This window comes from Macrobrachium rosenbergii, chromosome 50 (genome assembly GCF_040412425.1).
Source record: "Macrobrachium rosenbergii isolate ZJJX-2024 chromosome 50, ASM4041242v1, whole genome shotgun sequence".
Taxonomy (NCBI): domain Eukaryota; kingdom Metazoa; phylum Arthropoda; class Malacostraca; order Decapoda; family Palaemonidae; genus Macrobrachium; species Macrobrachium rosenbergii.
The window spans coordinates 33,709,579-33,732,214 of NC_089790.1; the positions used below are offsets into that span (position 1 = coordinate 33,709,579).

The 22,636-nt window shown below is 36.5% G+C and overlaps 1 protein-coding gene and 1 long non-coding RNA gene across 5 annotated transcripts in view; one reads left to right on the forward strand and one right to left on the reverse strand.

Moving 5' to 3' along the window:
• LOC136832823 (uncharacterized) overlaps positions 1–20,509 on the forward strand; it is a 422,550-nt gene extending 402,041 nt beyond the window's left edge. Inside the window, exon 4 of the long non-coding RNA XR_010851329.1 lies at positions 20,387–20,509. This is a non-coding gene — a long non-coding RNA (uncharacterized lncRNA). The remainder of the gene's footprint in view (positions 1–20,386) is intronic.
• The window catches only part of LOC136832822 (lachesin-like), a 624,154-nt gene that overhangs the window by 351,141 nt on the left and 250,377 nt on the right, over positions 1–22,636 (reverse strand). The gene's annotated exons all lie outside the window — the stretch shown is intronic.

Consider the following 22,636-nt stretch of genomic DNA (forward strand, 5'->3'; position numbering starts at 1 on the left):
AGATGAATGTATAAGGGAAGAACAGAGTAGGTTAGACAATAGATCTGTGGCTCAAGTGTTTTTTTTCATGAGACTGTTGAAAGTGAACAGATTGAAAGCACTAGGAAAAAGCTGCGTGGCACGCATGGACCGTAAATGTTAACTAGGTCTAAACTGTAATTTCCAATACTGATTCGAATCCTAGTAGAACATGTATCATGTATCTGGTAATTTGTGTCCAGCTGCCTCCAAGGCTTTGTGCAGGATTCCGCTACTTTTGAGGTTGCATCTCGTTTCATGTACCGGTTAGGTATTTTGCTTAACAGATCTATTTTTTCTGTTTTTTGGTATATATATATAAAATATATTTAATATTATATATATAATATCTATCTATCTATCTATCTATCTATCTATATGCATTATATATATAAAATTATTTTACTTGTTTGTGATGTATGGCTGAAATGAATTCTGTTATTCCGAAGGGATAATTTAACAGTGATGAACTTAGCTACTTTTGCAAATTACTGAGCAAAAGAATGTGCTCAAAGCTAAAGGAGGAAGTGAAAGGGCCCTCAAATTGTTAAACTTATAGAAATTACAATTTTAGTATTAGATTTATCCTATGTCAATAGATAGTTTTAGAAATAAAATGCTTGTGAATTGCTCTCTAGACAGGCCGAATGTTCTTTTCCTTAATCTATGACTGTTTAACATTACATCCGATTATACGTATTCCGTAGAAAATTTATGGTGTTTTAAACCCAAAACTCTCTCTCTCTCTCTCTCTCTCTCTCTCTCTCTCTCTCTCTCTCTCTCTCTCTCTCTCTCTCTCTCTCAAATTTCGAAGGTAATGAAGGACACAAAGTAGGACAAAACCAAGCGGTAGACTCTAAATCTAGTAGCGGTCGCCGTTCCCATTATCAGGCAGAGCATCGCAAAAACTTTGATTTGACTGGCCAGAAGTTTTCTTAATGGGTCCGCTTTTCGGGTGATTAATAGGTGATTAACAGGTAATTAACGGGTGATTAATAGGTTAATTTCAGAAGAGGCGATACTACTCCCGATTAATCGGTTCGACCGTCACTTTGAAAGTATTCTCTGCTAATAGGTTTCATCGCCGCTTTGTGATTACTTTTTGCTAACTGACTCGATTGATACTTTGAAAACTTTTGTCTGTTAATGGAATCTATCGTCACTTTGAAAGTATTCTTTGTCACTGGGTTTCCTCGTCTGTAGGCAGTTGCTGTTCACTGATATGATCGGCATTCAAAGGATTTCCCTGTGAAGCGACTGTGCCATTGATTTGGATGTTTACACTATCAGTATATTTGGTCGTCGCTGTGGCAGTATTCCTCGTTAAACCTGTCGGTTTTAGGGATAAATAGATTCCTTATAATCAGTTCAATCCACCATTTACGAAGAGTCGCCTTATTATCGATTCTCGATTCTTTTGTCACTATATTAGAATGGCCTCATTTATTTTTTGAGACTTAGTAGGTTGAAGAAGTAACTAACGCAAGTGTGCAGATTATTTGTTGTATTTTCTTGTGTTTGTTGTCTTCCACAGATCCACACAATCTTAGCATGTATTACATACATCTTCGTGCTGCTTTTGAATGGGAGCGTAAAAAAAGTCAGTGTGTATATCGTGATAAAAGCTCAGAAAGAAATTGATGTATGATGCGATCGTATTTTATTTGTCTACTCATTTTTCATATCTTTTTCTCTCATTCGCTTTGCGTTAAAGAAAGTCTTTAATTATAAATGTCAAAAGGGGATAGAATTTTTTTTTTTTTTTTTTCATTTTCACTTTCATTTGCAGACTTTGCTCGGAAAATGATGCTAAGCCTCACCTAAAGGCAACACCAGAACACTCTCTGACCTGAGCGAATGCAAATGTTCCGTTTCTTTCACTTCGTCGTATCCGGAATTCCCCCTTCTCCCCTCCCGAAACTACAAGGCATATCTGGTACACCGATGCTGCTTTAAAAAAATTAACAAAAACAAAAAAAAACAAAAACCTGAAAAAAATGCTATTATTCAAACAAAACATGAATGCCCGGAGGTCCAATGAACACACGCACAAAAATAATGAAAAAAAAAAGCAGACAATCAAAGTCAATTCCTGTCAATATTTGCTCGAATAAAAATCTCTCAATAACATTACGCACCAGGCTCAAACCATTGATAAAAAAGGCGAGTTGAAGGGAGGGGGCGGGGGGAAGCATCGAGAGGCAAGTAAACGCCGGCCCTCTATCTCCGTGGCGCTTAGGTCGTGTTTGCTCTTTGAATCCTTAATGTTGTCGGCCTTACGATCAAGGGCTATCCTCTGTCACGATAGAAATGCAGACGGGTTAATGACGACATAGTTGGAGAATATTTGATCCAACAGGTCAGATGGGGACGCTGAACATGACTGGGATTGTAATGATGTTCCGGAGGATGACGACGACGGTGAGAGAGAGAGAGAGAGAGAGAGACTTTAGCTATTAGAAAACAATAGAGAAACATGACGCATTACACCCACAAAAAAGTCTTACATATCCCTTTGCAAAATGTTTTATCATTGGCAAAACGTTAAAATAAGCAAATTAAGATTGGAATTTATAACTGTTCTGTCAGCGTTGAAATTTTCTGGCCCTCAGCAGTTACTTCAGGATATCAGCGCATTTTCTGCAAGTGGATCATCAGGGCATTTTTTCCGGGAGTTGATAATTTTGCACTGATTTCGGGAATTATTATATTTACAATTGAACAATTACGTTGTCACTGAAGTATTGACTTCAGTTTTTGCAGCGAGGTATTGTCATTTTAATAGATGAAGGAATTTCGTTTCAGCGAACGAATGGTTTTGTTGGAATCGACTAAACGATTTTGTCTGAAGTGAATAGATATTTTTCCCAGATGTCTAAAGCGATCGAATAATTCGATTTTCACCTAAGAATAATACTGTTTACAGAGCTTTGAGAATTATCCATTTTCCAGACATTTTTTTAACCGGAGACCAAAGAAATATTCAGATTTTAAGTGATAAAATCTGTTTCATTTTTGTATATCGCCCCGGAGAGACGAACAGGGTAGCATCTCCTTGTTGCAAGAAAAACTACATATTTTGAGAGAGAGAGAGAGAGAGAGAGAGAGAGAGAGAGAGCTCAGCTGAATCTAGGAATTGAAAGAGAGAGAGAGAGAGAGAGAGAGAGAGAGAGAGAGCAAGCGTTGCATGGCTCACCTGAGCCCAGGAATTGCTTTGTCAACAAAGCCTGTAAATGAACAGAACAGTCGTCTCCCACCTAAACTCTGCTGTGTCAATAGCGAGCAATTAGAGAGAACTTTGCCCTGAATAAATATGGACGGAATTACACGTGAAAGTTTTCTTCATTTTCGAAAGCTTGCTCTTGTATGGAGGCTACGTCCATCCCTCTTAATCGCATTACGGAGGAGAGAAACCAAGGTTTCCGAGAGCGCACTGGTCGGCCGTTTTTGGAAATGGTGCTTTTAAATGCTGTCTTTTAAAAAGCCCTCAACTCATGCAAATATTGTTTTCAAATCATAAGCTTCAGGATTTATTTCACGTATTTAACATCTTCCAAGACTTCTCGATTGTAAGACATAATGTTTTATTCACTAAAAGTCTGCTCTTCCGGAAAATAGTGTTTTGAAAATCATTAAAACGATCTACTATAAGTTCAGTAACAAAGTATATGTACTCATTAATCTTCCTTATCCACTTTGACGAAAAAAATGATATTATATGTCAAAGTATGGAAAGTCGTTCACTCTAATCAAAGACAAAGCTTTCAATACTAGCACAATTACTTTTTTCTCAGAAGTATTGTTTTTAGAAGCGTAAAAATAACTTTACTTCTGGAAAAAATAGTTTAAAAGGTGCGTAAGTTGTTCCATTAAAAAAAAACATGAAAATATCAACATTACTTTGTTCATACGAATAAGGAATTTCTTCTTAAAACAATAAAGCCATATTCAGGAAGGAATTTTATAACTTTCGAAGACAGCGGTTTACCATTTTCTCATGCAGATTGGGTAAATTTGCTGTTGTGATAAAAGTCGAACTCTCTTGAATGGTAACTAAATTGACATTATACTGCAGAATAGTTTATTGATTTATGCAACAGTACTCTGACGGTATTATGATCATACACAGAAATCGATGGGCTGTTTCATACCTTAGCTCCTTTTGAAGAGGAATTTCTTAGGCCTTGTCAATGTACTTGTCTTTGTTCCCTATTTATGCGTATAGTGTTTTATAGTGTTTTTTTTTTTGTGTGTTCATACTGCGTTACATTTCATGAAATTTTATGTTGTCTTTTCAAGTAGGTTTCATGTTTGCTAAATTTCATGGATTATCTTAAATTTTTCATTCGTCTGTTTTCTGCCTGTCTGATTTATCTTTTAAACAGCGTCCTTTCCGTATGAAATACCATAGTATTAGATATTCTTCTGCTGCAGCATTTTTTTTTATATTTGGTGTACTGTGTTGACTCCAGTCCCTTTTTAAGCTTTTTATTTCTCTGTATCTGAAGGAACTCTGTAAAATCTCTAAAACATTCATATTTACAGTAAGTCAGACGGAAGAGAACGCAGAAAGTATACAAAATAAAATCAACGGTGCCCTTTACTTAAGGGAGACCAAATTGCGGTCTTGTTTATCGAGGCAGGTACAAAAATAAATAGGCTTCTATGTATATGTAAATAAATGAAGTTATAAAAAAGGCCCATTTTAGAATGATTTGTGCAGTCTTGGGAGACTTTTCTAAATCATTAGGATTCCAAATCTGAGATGAGACAAAAAGAAATAGTCGATAAAGGGTATAATAATTAATGTAGATTAAATGGCGATATCGAACCCAAAAAATTAAAGACAGAAAAACATACGAATCCGTCGAAGGTAATGAAGTAGATAAGGAAGACGATTTAACATGTTGTGTTCAAGGGGTCTTTCCGTGCTCTTGTATTCCGAAAGTCATCCTGAAGCCTTCACCGAGGTTTACCCTTCCATGGTCAGGTCATTTTAACTTTCCTTCTTCCGGCCTTCCTCCCCGTAGGGGGGGCGCGATGTTAGTTCCGTCAGTTCACCTCTTGCAGTGCACTGTAGGCATTGCTTAAGGTTCTTTGCAGCGTCCCTTCGGCCCCTAGCTGCAACCCCTTTCATTCCTTTTACTGCACCTCTGCCCCTATTCTCTTTCTTCCATCTAGTGCAACTACGAGGTTTTCCTCCTGTTACACCTGTCAAACCTTTTACTGTCAGTTTCCGTTTCAGCGCTGAATGACCTCATAGGTCCCAGTGCTTGGCCTTTGTCCTAAATTCTATATTAAATTCAGTTCAGTTCAATTCAATTCCGGCCTTCCTTGCAGTCATTTACACCTGGATTAAGGAAGTGCATCAAGTGACCCGTCCCATAAGAAATTAATGTAATTTTTCTTTGAACTTCATTTACATAAACACGCAAATGTGAAATGAACGTGCATCTTTCTTTAAATTGATTTATTAAAACAAAAAACAAAAAAATAATCTTATCTAGCTGGCTTTACAGACAAGACCGTTATTCAATCTTAAATCAAAAAGACAAATGTTTTTTTTTTCACTCGTTTCCGCCAAATTTCTAATTTCTCGTTTGGTTTAGTTTCTTTCCTTTGAAGAAGAGGACAGTAGTCATTAGAAACCTGATCGCAAGATCCTATGAAAAGAATGTTTCAAGTCGATGATTTTTCTACATAATGATACAGAGGAATTCTTTGAATCTGCGAAACGCTGAAATATTGAGAAAATGAAATAAAAAAAGATAGAAAAGAATCCCTCTCCCCTCCCAGAAACAGCCGGGAAATCATTCCGGGATATTATTCTTCGTTATGCTCCGTTCAGGGACTCATAACCCACTACTTTTACTTGTATATATTCTAATTAGGCCATCTCACCTCAATCTCGAGTTATCTATGATGCTGTATTTTTCCCCTTAATTCCTTTTTCGGGTAATTTCTCTCCCGCCAGATCCGATATGAAAACCTTCCCTTCCTTACAGCTCGATTTTCATCATCTGCTCAGCATTCGACGAAGAAGAAAAAGGGTCATCTCAAATTCTGAAAGTATTCAAAAGGCAATTAGGAATAGGGGCTTCTCTCTCTCTCTCTCTCTCTCTCTCTCTCTCTCTCTCTCTCTCTCTCTCTCTCTCTCTCTCTCTCTCTCTCAGATTTATCCCGAGCTGTATTTCGTAATAAGAAGTTTTGTATTACAAAAATCCCGTAATAACTTCGGCTCATCCTGCCGCTGTTCGGCTCATAAAGAACACCCAGCTAATAACTTTCCCTTTTATACCCTTCTGGCCCGTAAACTACCCTTAAGGGCCCTCCATTTTAATGGCCTTCATTTGAGACAAAAAATTGCCGAAAGTGGCTCGACATTGTTTCAATTTGAATCGTTCTATGATAGGAGGGCAGCTCATAGATTTTGAGTATTTCCTCATGTCGTTGTTGGGATGAGACGATTACAAGATGGTAAGGACTGTTTCAGAAGATGGAAATTAGTATGTAGCTCCTTTTTTGTAGGTTGGTGGTAGGGGGAATTCTTTATCCTTATGATTAACTGATGAGAACGAGTAATATTCCTAAGCTTATTACACCCGTCCTTATTGACAAGAGGCGTGTTAACGGATCTTGATGGAAATACTCGGGGATTAGTGATTAAGGTTAGGTAGAGTCCATGGAGGCAAGATCATCGTCTTTTAATAAATACCTTACAAAGTTTTATCTCGAGAAACCTGGTTCTTCACTGAGTTTATCAAGAGTCCTGTTATCGCCACAATTCTGGGTAATCAAGGAAATCTTTCATCTGTCATGTCAAGATGAAAACTTTCATGAACAAGATAACTTTCACAGATCTGATGAGACAAACGCGTATCACATGCCGAATGTACCGTCAGGTATAATTAATATGGAAAAATAAGCTGAAATTTCAAGAAAGGGGTAATCTGTCGGGGTCTTGCAACACAGACGTGCACTCCTTGCGGCTGCTCAGGTTGCAGCCACTGATAATTTCCTGCCATGGTAGTGAAATCATTCTGTAATTTTCTTCACGTTTGTTTAGACTTCTTTTATTCCTAACTGTTCAACAGCCCATATGAAATAGCTTGGTTCTTACCTCTCTTTTCAGACGCATAAATACATCCTCGAGATTAGGATGTGTCCTTAACTTCTTGTTTCCTTCATACTATTACTATGAAGCCAATATCTTTCTCGTCATATCTCCCATAACCTTTGATATGCATTGTATTTTCGCGATTTCTCCCTTCATAAATTAAAACACCTAATATCAATTAACCTAAAAGTTCCTTTTATTACTTCCTGTTTTCTGTTTAATCAGTTTCACGACTCAGGTGTACATATTTTCAAAACACTTGAATTGGCTATTTTAATCCACAATTTAGTTCCAACTCTTGTTGATTATACTCATGAAGGAACAATGGGACAATCTAAGTCTTCATTTAAAAGTGAAACAAACAAAAGCTCATTTTTCATTAAAAAATGCCAAAAACTTGTGTCCATGAAGATTTTCAAAACTCAAAATGAAAATGGACAAATACCCCAAGTTGAAACTCAAGAACTTTACAGCCGACGACGACGAAAAGAAAGACAGTCAAAAGATGGACAGGAATCCAAAGTTAATAGTCCAACTGGTGATCTATTTCGCTCCAGTTTACCGACGTACTTCAGGTGAAGCAAAAATCGAGAGGGGGTCAACATCGAGGCCATCGCAATACAAGCTTTTCTCTCTCCGTTTCGTTTCCTGATTTCTTATTTGGGATTTCTTACTTCCCCTCCGGATTTCATTTCCAGAGGATGAATATGCCAGTAGCAATTATGCCTGCGGTATCTCATGCTCGGTATCTGATTTCTGGCCTCTTGTAGCGAATTTTTTACATCGTTCCTAGATTTGTTTCAAGAGAATAAATTGATAGCGCCAGGTATACATAGGAAATATTACTTCTGGGTGTTTATTTGTTATCAGGAGTTATATCCCAAAGAAATATGCCATTTGTAAGTTTACCTTTGATTTCTTATATCGGTTTTCTCACTTCTGACTTGTTCTGTGACTTAATTTGTTTCTGGATGTCAGTATCCAATGTTGAATACAACCATTGCAATAATGTAGTTTTGGTTATCTTATATTTAATTCCTGGTTTCAACGCCAGGATTTTATATGGAGAAACTACATATTCCAGTAGTAGTCATCCCTGAGTGTTATAATCTCGCAGTAATTTTACCTGCATTTTCACTTGTGTTTCTCAGGAATGTGCAGCGTGTGCGCGTTTTCTAAACAGTTCATGAAAATAAGCCTTTCGTTACTGCTCCTGACTGCACATTACCATACCGAAAGTTGATGGTATTATAGCTGACTAGATAAAAAAGCTTTTAATTTCACAAGTCATATAAATTTATTTACTTCATCATTTGCTTTTAGTTAAAGAAAACATCACTGCTAATAGCCATGTGTACCTTGTGTCTAAGATACTGGTTCTCTGTATATACGAAAGGCATATATGTATTTATGTAATCATGCTGGAGCTCGTTTTTAACTGCACAGCAACTATATACAGTATTGTCTATCAGCGAACGTTTTTACCCACATACTGAGGTTGTGTCGTCTTCCCTTTTCTCGGTTTGTTCTTGGTAACGCATTGATAGTGAATAGCATGAACGTGCCTGGAGTCAGAAGGTATGTATCAGAAGATCTGCGTGTGATCAGTAAAGGCTGCCATTCAGCGTTATTATTAAACGAGAGCGAATACAGATGATGATAAACAAGACCAATGTAAAGATGGAAGGCCAGGTTCTGGATAAATGTCTCGTGAGCCTATGTAGCGGTTTAATTTGCATCGCAGCTGAATTAATTAAGAGAGGAACTTACTCATATATCAGGATATTTGGAGATATTAAGCTCCTTTATGACCTATAAACTTAAGACGTGAGAAGTTATTTTCGTAGTTAAAACGCCATTTTGTCCAGGAGATACGTAGTAATTACTTAGTTTTATGGAACGTTTTTCTTTTCTCCTGAACGTTTTTTTTTTAACATTTAACATCTTTGATATTAAACTGACGGCCGGAATATGAAAGTGAAACTGTGCTGTTTACGTGATTAACAGTGGCTGCGCAATGCGAGTGAATCGACTCTGTCATATTTCAGAAGTTCTTTAAAACATTCAGGCACACATAATACTCACAGGAAGGATGAGAATACATCTAAAACAAGTTCTCTTAACTCTGTAGAAATTAACAAATGTTGATTTATTTTTTGCCTTCAGTTTTTTTTTTTCCTTACGCTTTCACCTTTGGAAATCTGTCCTTGCTTCGGAACACCACAATTCCCATAATCTCCCGTCTTCCAAGAGAGAATGGTCAACCGTTCCCATCCGTATTGAGGCTACACATTTTTCATACGTTTTCCGTTCAAGTTTGATCTGTATAAGTGGCCCTCCTCTTCTGTGTGCCTGTGACATATGATGATTCGGTTTTATTGGCTTTTGTCGGAGTATTTTCAGTGAAATGGTGAGTCTCACTTCGTGTTAGGTAGCATACGTACAACATTCATACTTTGTATGGAATTCTTGGATGATTTTCTTCTCGAATTATTGTTTGATAATATATATATATATATATATATATATATATATATATATATATATATATATATATATATATATATATATATATATGTGTGTGTGTGTGTGTGTGCAACCTTACCTGTGAAAGTTATGTATAAACACGTGAGTGTGATTATATATATATATATATATATATATATATATATATATATATATATATATATATATATATATATATATATATATATATATATATATATATATATATATATATATATATATATATATATATATATATATATATATATATATATATATATAAATATATATAGAGAGAGAGAGAGAGAGAGAGAGAGAGAGAGAGAGAGAGAGAGAGAGAGAGAGAGAGAGAGATACACATATATATATATGTATATATATGTATGTATACAGTATATTTAAAATCAAAGAGTAAGACTGATCCCCGAGGTGCATAGTGTTGCTTTATCGCGACAAAAGGTTTTGTCCCAAAATTTGAAGTTCATCGTTGCGTAAGATCTTCCGTCATTGGTCTCTGAAACAACACTCCCAATTTGATAGAAATTGAGTGCATATTTATGCTGTCGTTAAATACATCTTTATTCAGTAAAATGGTACATTTACTCCCGAAATGTGAATTTACGAAGAACTGTATCCTCCAGACATAACAGTGAATCATGATTTATGGCCAAATGTCAGTGGACTTATGGCTCTGGGAAGTGGTCTCTTTCCACACAGTTCAAATTGTTCGAGCACATCAGTTGTTAAGTATCCTTACGCGAGTTATCCTCCGTAGGGGGTTAGCGCCGCCAGTGCACCTCATGCAGGCATTACTTAAGGTTCTTTGCAGCGTCCCTTTGGCCCCTGTCTGCAGTCCCTTTCATTCCTTTTACTGTACTTCCGTTCATATTCATTCTTCCATCTTACTTTCCACCCTCTCCTAAAAGTGTTTCATAGTGCAACTGCCTTTAAAACTTCTTACGCTCAGTTTTCCTTTCAGCGCTGAGTGGCCTCAAAGGTCCCTGTGCTTGGCCTCTGGCCTAAATTCTGAATTTTATTCCATATGAATTATCTAAATTTTGAAACTCGGGTAAGCCGTTGGAGTTGACGAGATTCCTCCCCACTTTTTTTTTTTTTTTTAGAGACCGAATTAAAATGTAATCAGATATTCTTAAAGATTCAGTGTACACAAATTCAAGAAAGAACCGCACGACGCGAAAAAAGTCATTACCAAGAGTAAATAAATAATTCATAAAGGTAAAAATATGTTCCAAAACAAACAAAAATACCCTAGCATTAAAAGGGGCTGTCCACAAAAGTACCTGAAAATTCCCTAAAATTTAAAAACACAAGATACAGGAATGTAAGGATTTGAAGTCTGTACAAAGGTCTGAAGCCGCAAGCCACATGACTTCTAACATTATGGTAGTCCCTCATGACTCCCTTGTCCAGTCATTTTGCTGGTAGAGTGCTGTATTGCTTTTTTTTTCATTATGTTTTTTGAGTATATTCATATCCATTTCCGGTAGAAACCTTCACTTTTGCATTTACGGATTTTGGTATTATGACAGACTCTCTCTCTCTCTCTCTCTCTCTCTCTCTCTCTCTCTCTCTCTCTCTCTCTCTCTCTCTCTCTCTCTCTCTCTCTCTCCATTTGACTTTATACTTTATATGATTTGCAAGATCTGCTTGAGTGGTTTTATATATACTTGTATTTGGTGGATATGTATGGAAATAGAAAGTATTTGGTGAGTGAATATGTATGGAAATAGAAAGTATTTGGTGAATGAATATGTATGGAAATAGAAAGTATTTGGTGAGTGAATATGTATGGAAATAGAAAGTATTTGGTGAATGTATATGTATGGAAATAGAAAGTATTTGGTGAGAGAATATGAATGGAAACAGAAGGTATTTGGTGGATGAATATGTATGGAAATAGAAAGTATTTGGTGAATGTATATGTATGGAAATAGAAAGTATTTGGTGAGAGAATATGAATGGAAACAGAAGGTATTTGGTGGATGAATATGTATGGAAATAGAGAGTATTTGGTGAGTGAATATGTATGGAAATAGAAAGCATTTGGTGAATGAATATGCATGGAAATAGACTGTTTCTCTCTTTCATTCGCTCTCTCCTATGATGAATCGTGTTCTGTACATGCAAAGGTAACAAGTTTGACGCTTATGATGCTGAAAAGAAAAGCTGCCATTGATTTATGCCTAGCAACGCTCTAGCATCTCACAAGCACAGAACAAAAAGGAACAACTCTTGGCCAATTGTATCTAATTCTGCATATTTCGCAATCACCTTATTCAGGGGCATCAATGAAAGACTAGTCAGAGGCAATATAGCTATTGTAAAAGGCCTCCGCCAGTCAGCCAGGCAATTTCCAAGGTTACAAAAAATCCATCAGAGAATACGAGAATGGAAGAATAGGATTCGAATTCTGGAATGCAAATAGGAATCCGGAGATTCTGTTTTTAAATCCATTCAGGATGTCGTTATGAAAGCAAGAAGTTAAGAAGTTTATTCATGTAAAATAATCACGCCAAAATTAGGAGGCGGAATTTCATATATTTTTTTTAGAAAATGCATCGATTCTAAAAGGAATTGGTTTATTGCACATAAGCTAAAATTTGCATCTGTTATTGAATGCATCGAGGATGTCGTTGTGAAAGATTTAATCATGAAATAAATTCACAGAAAGGACAAGATAAAATTTCAAGTTTTAAGAAACAACTTTTAGATTTCAGTGCAAGTATTTGGTATTACACAAATGTTTTGACATATTGGAAACTTAATGTATAAAATCTTAAGGATGTTTGTCAGAGGAAAATAATGTATACAGTCTCAAGGATGCATCTGTATTAGAGTGAAATAATAAGATAGCTAGATGTGTAAAAAAAAAATTATATAGAACCTGAAGTGAAAATTTTCTCTTAATTAAAAAACGAGCAGCGCCTAGTAAGTATATCGAATATATATAGAGAAACAAAAGGAAGGTTATCATTGTAAACCATGTAATAGGATTTTTAAATACAAGAATGTAAATAACTGAAGAGAATTCAGAATAAATGTACCAGGAATCTTACTTTCAGTATTTGTTTATTATTTCCTTCTTGTCTATATAATTATGGCAGTGGTATTTTAGTGATTTTTTTTTCGAGATCTCATAACACAGATATGATAGTAAATTTGTATATTTATTGCTCCACTAGATTTAGACACTGTACGTGCTGTATAGAAACCGACATCTGGATAATAAATGTGTTCAATATCTAAGCATTAGCAGACTCCCTTTCATTACCCCCTCGGATATGTTTCTCCGTTTCCTGTGCCCCCCTCCCTCTCTCTCTCTCTCTCTCTCTCTCTCTCTCTCTCTCTCTCTCTCTCTCTCACCCAGTCAGCCATTCTCTCTTTCACTATCTTGAGCTGTTTCATCACTTCCTTGCGCATGGTAATAGTAGGAAGCCAATAAAAAATAGCATAGGTCCCTTAAGAGACAATAGAGGAAAACTAGTGAACTCAGACTTGGTAAAAGCTGAGTTACTGAATAATTTTTTTACTAGTGTTTTCACAATTGAAAACACTACCTCAATCCCTGAACGTGCTAATAAATATGAAGGGGCAGAACCGCTTGACAAAATAATGTTTACAGAAGACGTTAAAAACAAAATAGAAAAACTAAACAAGTTTAAATCTCCTTGCCCGGATGGGATTCATCCAAGAGATATTAAAGAGTTAAAAGAGGAGATGATTCCTCACCTATATAAGCTCGATAGAAAAACTACAGAACAACCAAAGGCACCAACATGATGGAAACTAGGTAATGTGCCCCCAGTTTACAAAAAATAGTTCCAAGAGAAGAGCCAGGAAATTATAGACCAATCTGTCTAACGTGAGTCCCTTGTAAAATTTTTGAGTCCATAATTGCAGATGAAATTGTGGACCACCTTGATAGAAACAACCTTATATTAAACAATCAACACGGCTTCAGACAAAACAGATCTTGCCTGTCAAACCTCTTGGAGTTTTTACATAACATGCTTGGTATTTACGACAGTAGTAGAGCAATAGATATACTCAACTTACATTTCCAAAAGGCTTTGACAAAGTTCCACACAAGAAACTAATTATAAAAGTTAGAGTTTTAGGAATTGTAGGAGAAATAGCAGACTGGATTGAAGATTGGCTAACTAATAGAAAACAGAGTCTTAATAAACGGTGAAGAATCAGAATTTGGAGGTGTGACAAGCTGAGTTCCTCAGGGTTCTGTCCTTGGCCCACTCTTGCTTTTGATTTGGATTAATGACATTGGTGTAGGCTTAACTAGCAGGATAGCCAAATTTTCAGATGACACCAAACTAGGTGTAAATGCAGCAGACTCAGATACAGTGGAAAGTTTAAGAAATGATCTAAGGAAAATAGGAGAGTGGTCAAAAAGATGGCAAATGCCTTTTAACTTGGATAAGTGTAAAGTGTTACAAATAGGAACAAACAACCCTCATGCCAACTATATGCTGCTTGGGAATGACATGAATAATGTAGGACAAGAAGAGGACCTTGGGGCCATTATTACCAAGGACTTAAAATCCACAAAACAGTGCATAAAAGCTGAAAAGAAGGCACAGAAACTAGTGGGATACACAAAGAGGCAGTTCAAATACAGAAACAAGGAAACGGTGCTGCAGCTCTACACATCCATATTTAGACCTCATCTTGAATATGAAGTACAGTTTTGGTCACCAACACTAAGAAAGGACATAAATAAATTAGAAGGGGTACAAGCAAGAGCCACAAACTTAATTCCATCCATCAGGCAAATGGGTTACCAAAGACGACTAGAGAGCCTGAAAATGTATGGCTTACAACACGAAAATAGTGAAGGCGTAACAAAGGTAGACAATAACCTCATCACATTAAACGAAAACCAGACAAGAAATAATGAATGGAAACTAGAACTGAGGAGTTACAACACATCTCATTGTGGGAACTTTTTCGCACACAAGATATGTGACACATGGAATAAACTGTCACCAGAAGTTGTCAACAGCAACAGTGTGGAGGTTTTAAAGAAGGCTAGACAAAATCATTAGAACACTGTGAATGAACAGTAAAACCTGCTCGTAGAGATAATTTAGCACATGATGTCTCCTCGGCTGGACTAATAAGTCTTTGAGACATCCTAATCTTTGTAACGCCTTGTAACTCTTTCTCTCTTAACCAGTCAGCCATTCTCTCTTTCACTATCTTGAGCTGTTTCATCACCTCGCACAGTTATAGTCTCTCTCTCCCTTTCTCTCTCACCAATCAGACATTATTTCTCTTACTATTTTCGGCTCTGTTTCTTTTGTACAGTCTCTCTCTCTCTCTCTCTCTCTCTCTCTCTCTCTCTCTCTCTCTCTCTCTCTCTCTCTCTCTCTCTCTCAGAACCTTAAACCATGATTTTTGTTAACATTCAGTCAAAATGTAAGAGTTATTGTCATTTAATCCCTGCTATAACTGCCATGAAATTGAAGATATTACGAGCGATTTATCACTCTGTGGATACAAGTTTACTGCAGCTGTTGAATGTAGGGGAGATACGAAAGCAAACTCTCTCTCTCTCTCTCTCTCTCTCTCTCTCTCTCTCTCTCTCTCTCTCTCTGCGGCGTGACAGAGTAACAAAGAATGTAACGGAGACAGCAGTATCTTCAGACATAGTCTGTGAAGTACTTACGTAAATTATAAAAAGTCAGAGGTCCACTTAGTTATTACAAAATAGTGTAATAATAACCCCATCGCGTATAATTTATTGCACATAAAACAACATAGATAAACTTGTGGAGAGTCAGATGCCTTAGCAGAAGACACGAATGCAGCAAATCATTACAGCAGGTATAATAGAGTGGTAAAAGGTGTCTAGAATAGCCTTCTATCACTGAATAACAACGTGATATAGAATGTTTGAAAGAGACTTAAAAGAGTTACCAAAGAATCTCAGTAATCTTGGTAATGTCCTTTGCCTCACTGTGCTTCATCCAGTACCTGAGGTAATCCTAGACATCTCTTCCTTACATGAAGACATTTCTCAAATGAAATCATCTTTGTGTACATCATGATGGTTAATTACTCCTTTAATCTTTGTTGTGTCTGTAAAACTGAGCCTTCTTTGCAATCTTTTGTTCCATTTGTATTCCTGAAAATGTTTCAGAGCCATGGAGAAAGATTTTTACTGTGCTCTCTCTCTCTCTCTCTCTCTCTCTCTCTCTCTCTCTCTCTCTCTCTCTCTCTCTCTCTCTCTCTCTCTCTCTCTCTCAGAACCTTAAACCATGATTTTTGTTAACATTCAGTCAAAATGTAAGAGTTATTGTCATTTAATCCCTGCTATAACTGCCATGAAATTGAAGATATTACGAGCGATTTATCACTCTGTGGATACAAGTTTACTGCAGCTGTTGAATGTAGGGAGATACGAAAGCAAACTCTCTCTCTCTCTCTCTCTCTCTCTCTCTCTCTCTCTCTCTCTCTCTCTCTCTCTCTGCTCTGTGACAGAGTAACAAAGAATGTAACGGAGACAGCAGTATCTTCAGACATAGTCTGTGAAGTACTTACGTAAATTATAAAAAGTCAGAGGTCCACTTAGTTATTACAAAATAGTGTAATAATAACCCCATCATGCGTATAATTTATTGCACATAAAACAACATAGATAAACTTGTGGAGAGTCAGATGCCTTAGCAGAAGACACGAATGCAGCAAATCATTACAGCAGGTATAATAGAGTGGTAAAAGGTGTCTAGAATAGCCTTCTATCACTGAATAACAACGTGATATAGAATGTTTGAAAGAGACTTAAAAGAGTTACCAAAGAATCTCAGTAATCTTGGTAATGTCCTTTGCCTCACCGTGCTTCATCCAGTACCTGAGGTAATCCTAGACATCTCTTCCTTACATGAAGACATTTCTCAAATGAAATCATCTTTGTGTACATCATGATGGTTAATTACTCCTTTAATCTTTGTTGTGTCTGTAAAACTGAGCCTTCTTTGCAATCTTTTGTTCCATTTGTATTCTGAAAATGTTTCAGAGCCATGGAGAAAGATTTTTACTGTGCTCTCTCTCTCTCTCTCTCTCTCTCTCTCTCTCTCTCTCTCTCTCTGTATATATATATATATATATATATATATATATATATATATATATATATATATATATATATATATATATATATATATATATATATAGTGTGATTGTGTTATAAGTAGGATTTATTTCAGATGTCTTTGTGTATGGTTATTTGTTTGCATACAGTAAACGAAAACCCTACAGTTGTGCAAAGCGAGAGAGAGAGAGAGAGAGAGAGAGAGAGAGATAAGAGCTAAATTTATGGGATATTTGTCTGCGTAAACCAGAGCCATGTTAAGTTGTTTAATATCCGTTTCCAACGGTGCAGTTAAGGAAGTTTATAAGGCTCTTGCATTTTAATGACAAGGAATTACTGACAGCAACATTTCATATGACCGAAATGGTGAACATCGCTCGAGTTCTAAAGCTTTCTTTTTACTTGTTTGTGATCTACTTGACTTTCTGCTACATAACAGTCGATTATTGAAATTCGTTATGATGAGTGTTATCGACTAACACATCCCTTTTATGTTTAGGTCGTCTTTTACTAGTTTTTACTGGCTTTTGCCTTTGGCTGACGCCACGGTCTATCTGGCTGATGTTTACCTTTTTTTAACGATATATAGTAAGCTTTATTCATCCTTTTAATGGAATTGATGTAAACAACGTCAATACTGCTGCTAATAGATTTTATTGTATTTTGTTCTTTTTTTATTTTTTTGTTGCTGTTGTTATGAGTGTATTTATTAGTTTGCTTTTAATTTTATATTGTTCATTTTAATTCTGTCGTGAGCCATTGAGCTGAACCCTGAGCCTGCTACCCATTACTGTAAAAAAAACTGCCAAGTACTTTACTCAAATATTCGACGCTTTAGGTCAAATTTTCTTGACCTCCAGACTTATCACCGTAACTACGGTTTGATATTTTTATCTGAGACACTTGTAAGTAGTTACTAGTCAAAGGTGAGTTTTTAATCCCAGGGTTTGATGCCCCTGACTTTATTTATCGTCGTAACATCCCACATGCGCAAGATCCACACAAAGTCCGGACAGCCTATTTATCATCAGAAAAACCTGGAGTGTAGTTACCATGAAGTTCTTTGTTTTAAGATTTTATAGTAAGTTCTACAATGTTTATGGATTTTCTGTTTACCGCAGTCCAAATATTGTCGATGCTACATATGACTGTCTCTTGTCTTAATTCATGCTCCACAGATCAACGAGGCCGGTCTGCTCTTGAGTTTTGTTTATCCTACGATTTTGCCTAACTAATTTAGGAACCCTCGCATATTTCTGGTAATAGATTATATCTTATAATCACAGATGTTCTATCTATTGTCAAGTCCAGGGTCTGCGAGTATGTAGCCACTTCCGATCATTGTGCTATTGAGATGGACATAACTGTCAATCAGTATATTCGTAATGTCACCATTGGAAAAGCGGTCTGGCTGAAATCTAGATCCAATTGGGATTTCACTGTTGAAGCTTGTCAGGCATTTAATATTCCATATGCTATATTAGATCAAGATCCCAAGAATAAGTAAAATGAAATGCTGATGGCTATTTTAGTAAGGTATGTCCCAAGAAAGGTCATCAAATTCAGGACGAATGACTAGCCACGGTTTGATGGGATATGTAGACGAATTTACTACCGCAAGCACATGGTGATGACATCGTTTGCATGAAAATTGCACAATTTTTGTTAAGTCTCGCCGTGCTGCGAATAGAATTTACCATATAGCTGAGAAGAAATTACATAATTCCCTACAGAGGAACATGAAGGAATTACTCAACCACTACTGAAAGGATGGAAGATTGGCTACTGGCCCTAAGGAAATGGCTGAACTGCTTCATCGAGCCTTTGCAGCTAAGCAATCAGCCGAGGATGTCTCTCTCCCTGATACTTTCATCCTGAACCTATTTTTACAAAATTTCTTTGTTTTTTTGAGAAGGTGTCTAGTGTGTTGTTTCCTAAGATTAGTAGAATCTATAGATTTTTGGTCGACATAGTATCTTTGCGGATGAGCATAAGCAGTGTATGTTCGAAAAGTTCCAAATCTGCGGACTGCAGTAACTACAGGCCAATTTTTGTTCTTGTGCTCTCCAAAGTTACAGAAAAACTTATTTTTAAGCCAAAATACAAACAATTATGTGGAACCTAGAGGATTTTTAGCTGATAGTCAATATGCATAAGGAAGCAGTTAGGTACCTACGATGCTCTTTTAGATTTGACATGCCATTTGCAAGTGACTCTTGGTAAGGGTTTTGAGTGTAAAGTGACTCAAATAGATTTTGGTGCTGCTCTCGATTTAGTAAAACATAAGAAACCTTTTTTACAAACTTCAGAATCTTGGAGTGGTGGATATGCTATAGAATTACTGGAGTATTTCCTTGCAGGTATGCAGCATAGCAGCAAGTTACTGTTGATGGGATCTTTAATAAACAAGGTAGTGTGCTTGGTCCATTGTTATTTTTAGTGTAAGCAAGTGATATGGTGTTAGCTTGGAAAGCAGGATGATGCAACACTTGTGGGAGTGGTAAAGTCTTCACTTATGAGAAATGAAGCTGCCCTCAATTGGGACATGGAACGGTTTATAGGATGATGCAGTCGGTGGGGTATGAGGCTGAACTCCAATAAAACAAAACTATTGATTAGCAGATATCATACAAACTTTTCACCCCATGCTTCTCTTCACGTAGATGGGACCCTGCTGAATGAGTCTGAAGCTTTAACTATACTTGGTGTAACTTTTGACTTGCATCTTACTTTTGAGAAACATCTAATGAAAGTGTCAACAAATGTACATAAGGCATTATAAGGTGATAAAATCAGTGCCTGTTTTAGGTCATTTGTCCATCCTTTACCCAGGTGTGGATGGCTGCTTCTGCCAGAGATAGATCTCTTTTAGATAGAGTAGTTTGTGATGGTAGGTTTGTTTCCTAACATTAGCAGTTATGACTTGGACCATCGACGGATGGTCAAGAATCTTGTTTGTCAATTTGTCGTAAGTTATGTTTTAACAAACATCATTCACATTCACAGTTGATTCCTGATCGTTTTTTCCTGTCAAGTGCAACCAGATATGCTGAACATCAGCACGAATATGGAATAAATGTTACTCGCTGTCAAACTTCTCAGTTCCAGAGGTCCTGTATTCCTCATACCGTTGGACTGTGGAACAGTTTCCTTGAGGATGTCGTGCAGCTGGAACCACAAAAGCTCAAGCGAAGATGCGACGCATTACTACCCTAAAACAATTTATTTTAATAATCTACTGAAATTTGTATCTATTTATTTGTTAATTTGTTCATTTATTTTTTCTTTTCTAATAACTGATCTCCTCTTTCTGTATTTCCTATGATCTTCTGTTGCTACTCTCATAGTATAAATAGGGTTTAATAATAATAATAATAATAATAATAATAATAATAATAATAATAATAATAATAATAATAATAATAATTACTCTTGTTTCAGTGGTCTGCGGAACTTTGATAACGTTAATATTCCAACTGTCAGTTACTAGCCTGATCCGTCCGTTTTTAAAATATGCGTCCTGCGTCTAAGACTTGTAACCTTTTCTGTTTTCCCATAATATCTACTTTAGTCATTATTAATGTTCACTGTATGATAAACCGGCTATCACTTTTCAGATTGGTCTAGGTCCTTTAAACCTCTGGCACCTTCCGACAGGCCAGCTCTTCCTGCTGCTATTGTTCAAGTCATGAATTATGTGTTGCGGTACTGTGGTGAGTACTCGTATATTTATATATTTGTACTTACATTTTCTAAACCAATTACAACTTTTTTCATTGTCGCTTTCCGTAACCACTCAACTTTTTTCATTGTGGTTTTGCGCAACGTCAAGATTCATTCTTCCCTGAAGGTAGTAGACAGGGAATTTATTCCCCTTCGTGTCGCCATTTGTACTTTTTTCAGGCATAGAAATCAAAACAACCTCTTGTTCCATGACCGTCGTCCTCATTAACAGCAAACCCACAAAGCTTCATCCAGGTTCATTTAATCGACCCAGTGATTACTTTCCCAACGAAAACAATTATGTTTTCTTTATTTTATTCTGCTCATGTTTTTTTTCACAAGCTGGACATTCATTCCCATGACACATAATCATGACCCCAACAAATATACAGACTATTTCAAAAATTGTCTGCCTCGTTCTCTTTCATTAGCAAGCGGAAAACGCGCATGAGCTTATTTCATTATCATTGTGAAACGTGTCGAATGCTTTATCAATTTTTCCCGACCATTATTTGTCTATATATTCTGTATATTTATAACTGGCAACTCGAACAGTTTGTTTCTCCCTTGGGACATTCTGTTCCCATTTCAGTCTCGTTAGAATGGCCGGGTCTTAGGTTGATCACAAAGCTTATCTTCGGACGTCAACAAAACGGGAAATAACATAAATCACCAATTATTTACTTATATATTTACTTTATTCGAGTTTACGAGTCAGTTGCACCTGTACAGCAAAAATTCTTTTATTGGTGTAGCTGAAGAAACAGTAGGAATCAAAAAACTTTAAAAAGAGAAAAGATAGTAAGGGAACTAAACTGAAGACAACTGTTGACTTTATTCCCTAAGGAAATAAGATTTAATCGGTAAAACCGGCTTGCTATCACTTCCTGGTAAAAGATTTTCTTTTCTTTTGGAATGAAAGGGCACGCAATGTGTCTTTCTTTGCCGCTTAGTTGACTGCAAGCAAAGGTAAGTATGCAAATGTAGTCGGTCCGCAAACAAAAGTATTGTTAGTCACTGTTTGACTCCGCTGATGCCCCACGTAACTGTACTTTAGAGTAAGTCCGGGAAAAATAGCAAGAAATTAAATGCACAGTGAAGAAAGAAATAAAAGAGTTATTTATGCTAATCTACCTCACTTATATGTTTTGTTATGTTTGAGTTAAAAACCGCTTGACTTGGTTTTTCTTTAATTATCGCCAATATTTATCTCTCTCTCTCTCTCTCTCTCTCTCTCTCTCTCTCTCTCTCTCTCTCTCTCTCTCTCTCTCTCTCACACACACACACACACACACACACACACACAAAAGAGTATCGCACGGAAAAAGTTGAGGCATATATATATATATATATATATATATATATATATATATATATATATATATGTGTGTGTGTGTGTGTGTGTGTGTGTGTGTGTGTGTGTAATGGAATCGAGTCTGTAATCGAATAAACTAAATATCTTAATAAACGCAAAAAGGCATTACATTACAGAAAATACTGATGATAACCGAGACAGAGAGGAGACAGGAAAATAAGCGATAATGGATTGAGAGATCCCAGATGCGAGTCCAGACAGAAGGACTCCACAGCGTTTTCGAACGCAAAGTCGTCATTTTAGCGCGGGGCAAAGAACTAAATAAAATCTTGACCTCACCCGGTGACCTCTTGCGCACTGCTACATTAACTTCGATAACAACCGTTGAACGAAATGTGTGGGAAAAGTGAACGCGAAACATTAATGAAAAAGGGAGCCCATAACGACGAAACTTTAAAATTTTTTTTTACCAAACTTGGCATCGAACGAATGCCCATACATACGATGACTCTGGAAGCAGAAGCAGTTGAAGGCAAGGTACTGAAGAGGGCGTGTTAGAGGGGTGTGGAAGTGACACTGAGGGCCCCAAGTGAATTGTGAACTTACATAAATTTTCATGAGTACCCATAAACTAAGTAAGAATTTAAGTCCAAGAATTTTACAATGTGCCTTTTAAGTTAAAGACTCGGTCATTATTACCCATTTAAAGGTGGACAATTTATATAATCTTCAAGACTAGGAATAACTGTATTTAAAGGGAAACATAATTTTCATTTTAAACCAAGATTTTTAAATCACTGTGAATTTTCCAAGATAGTTGACCTCTGAG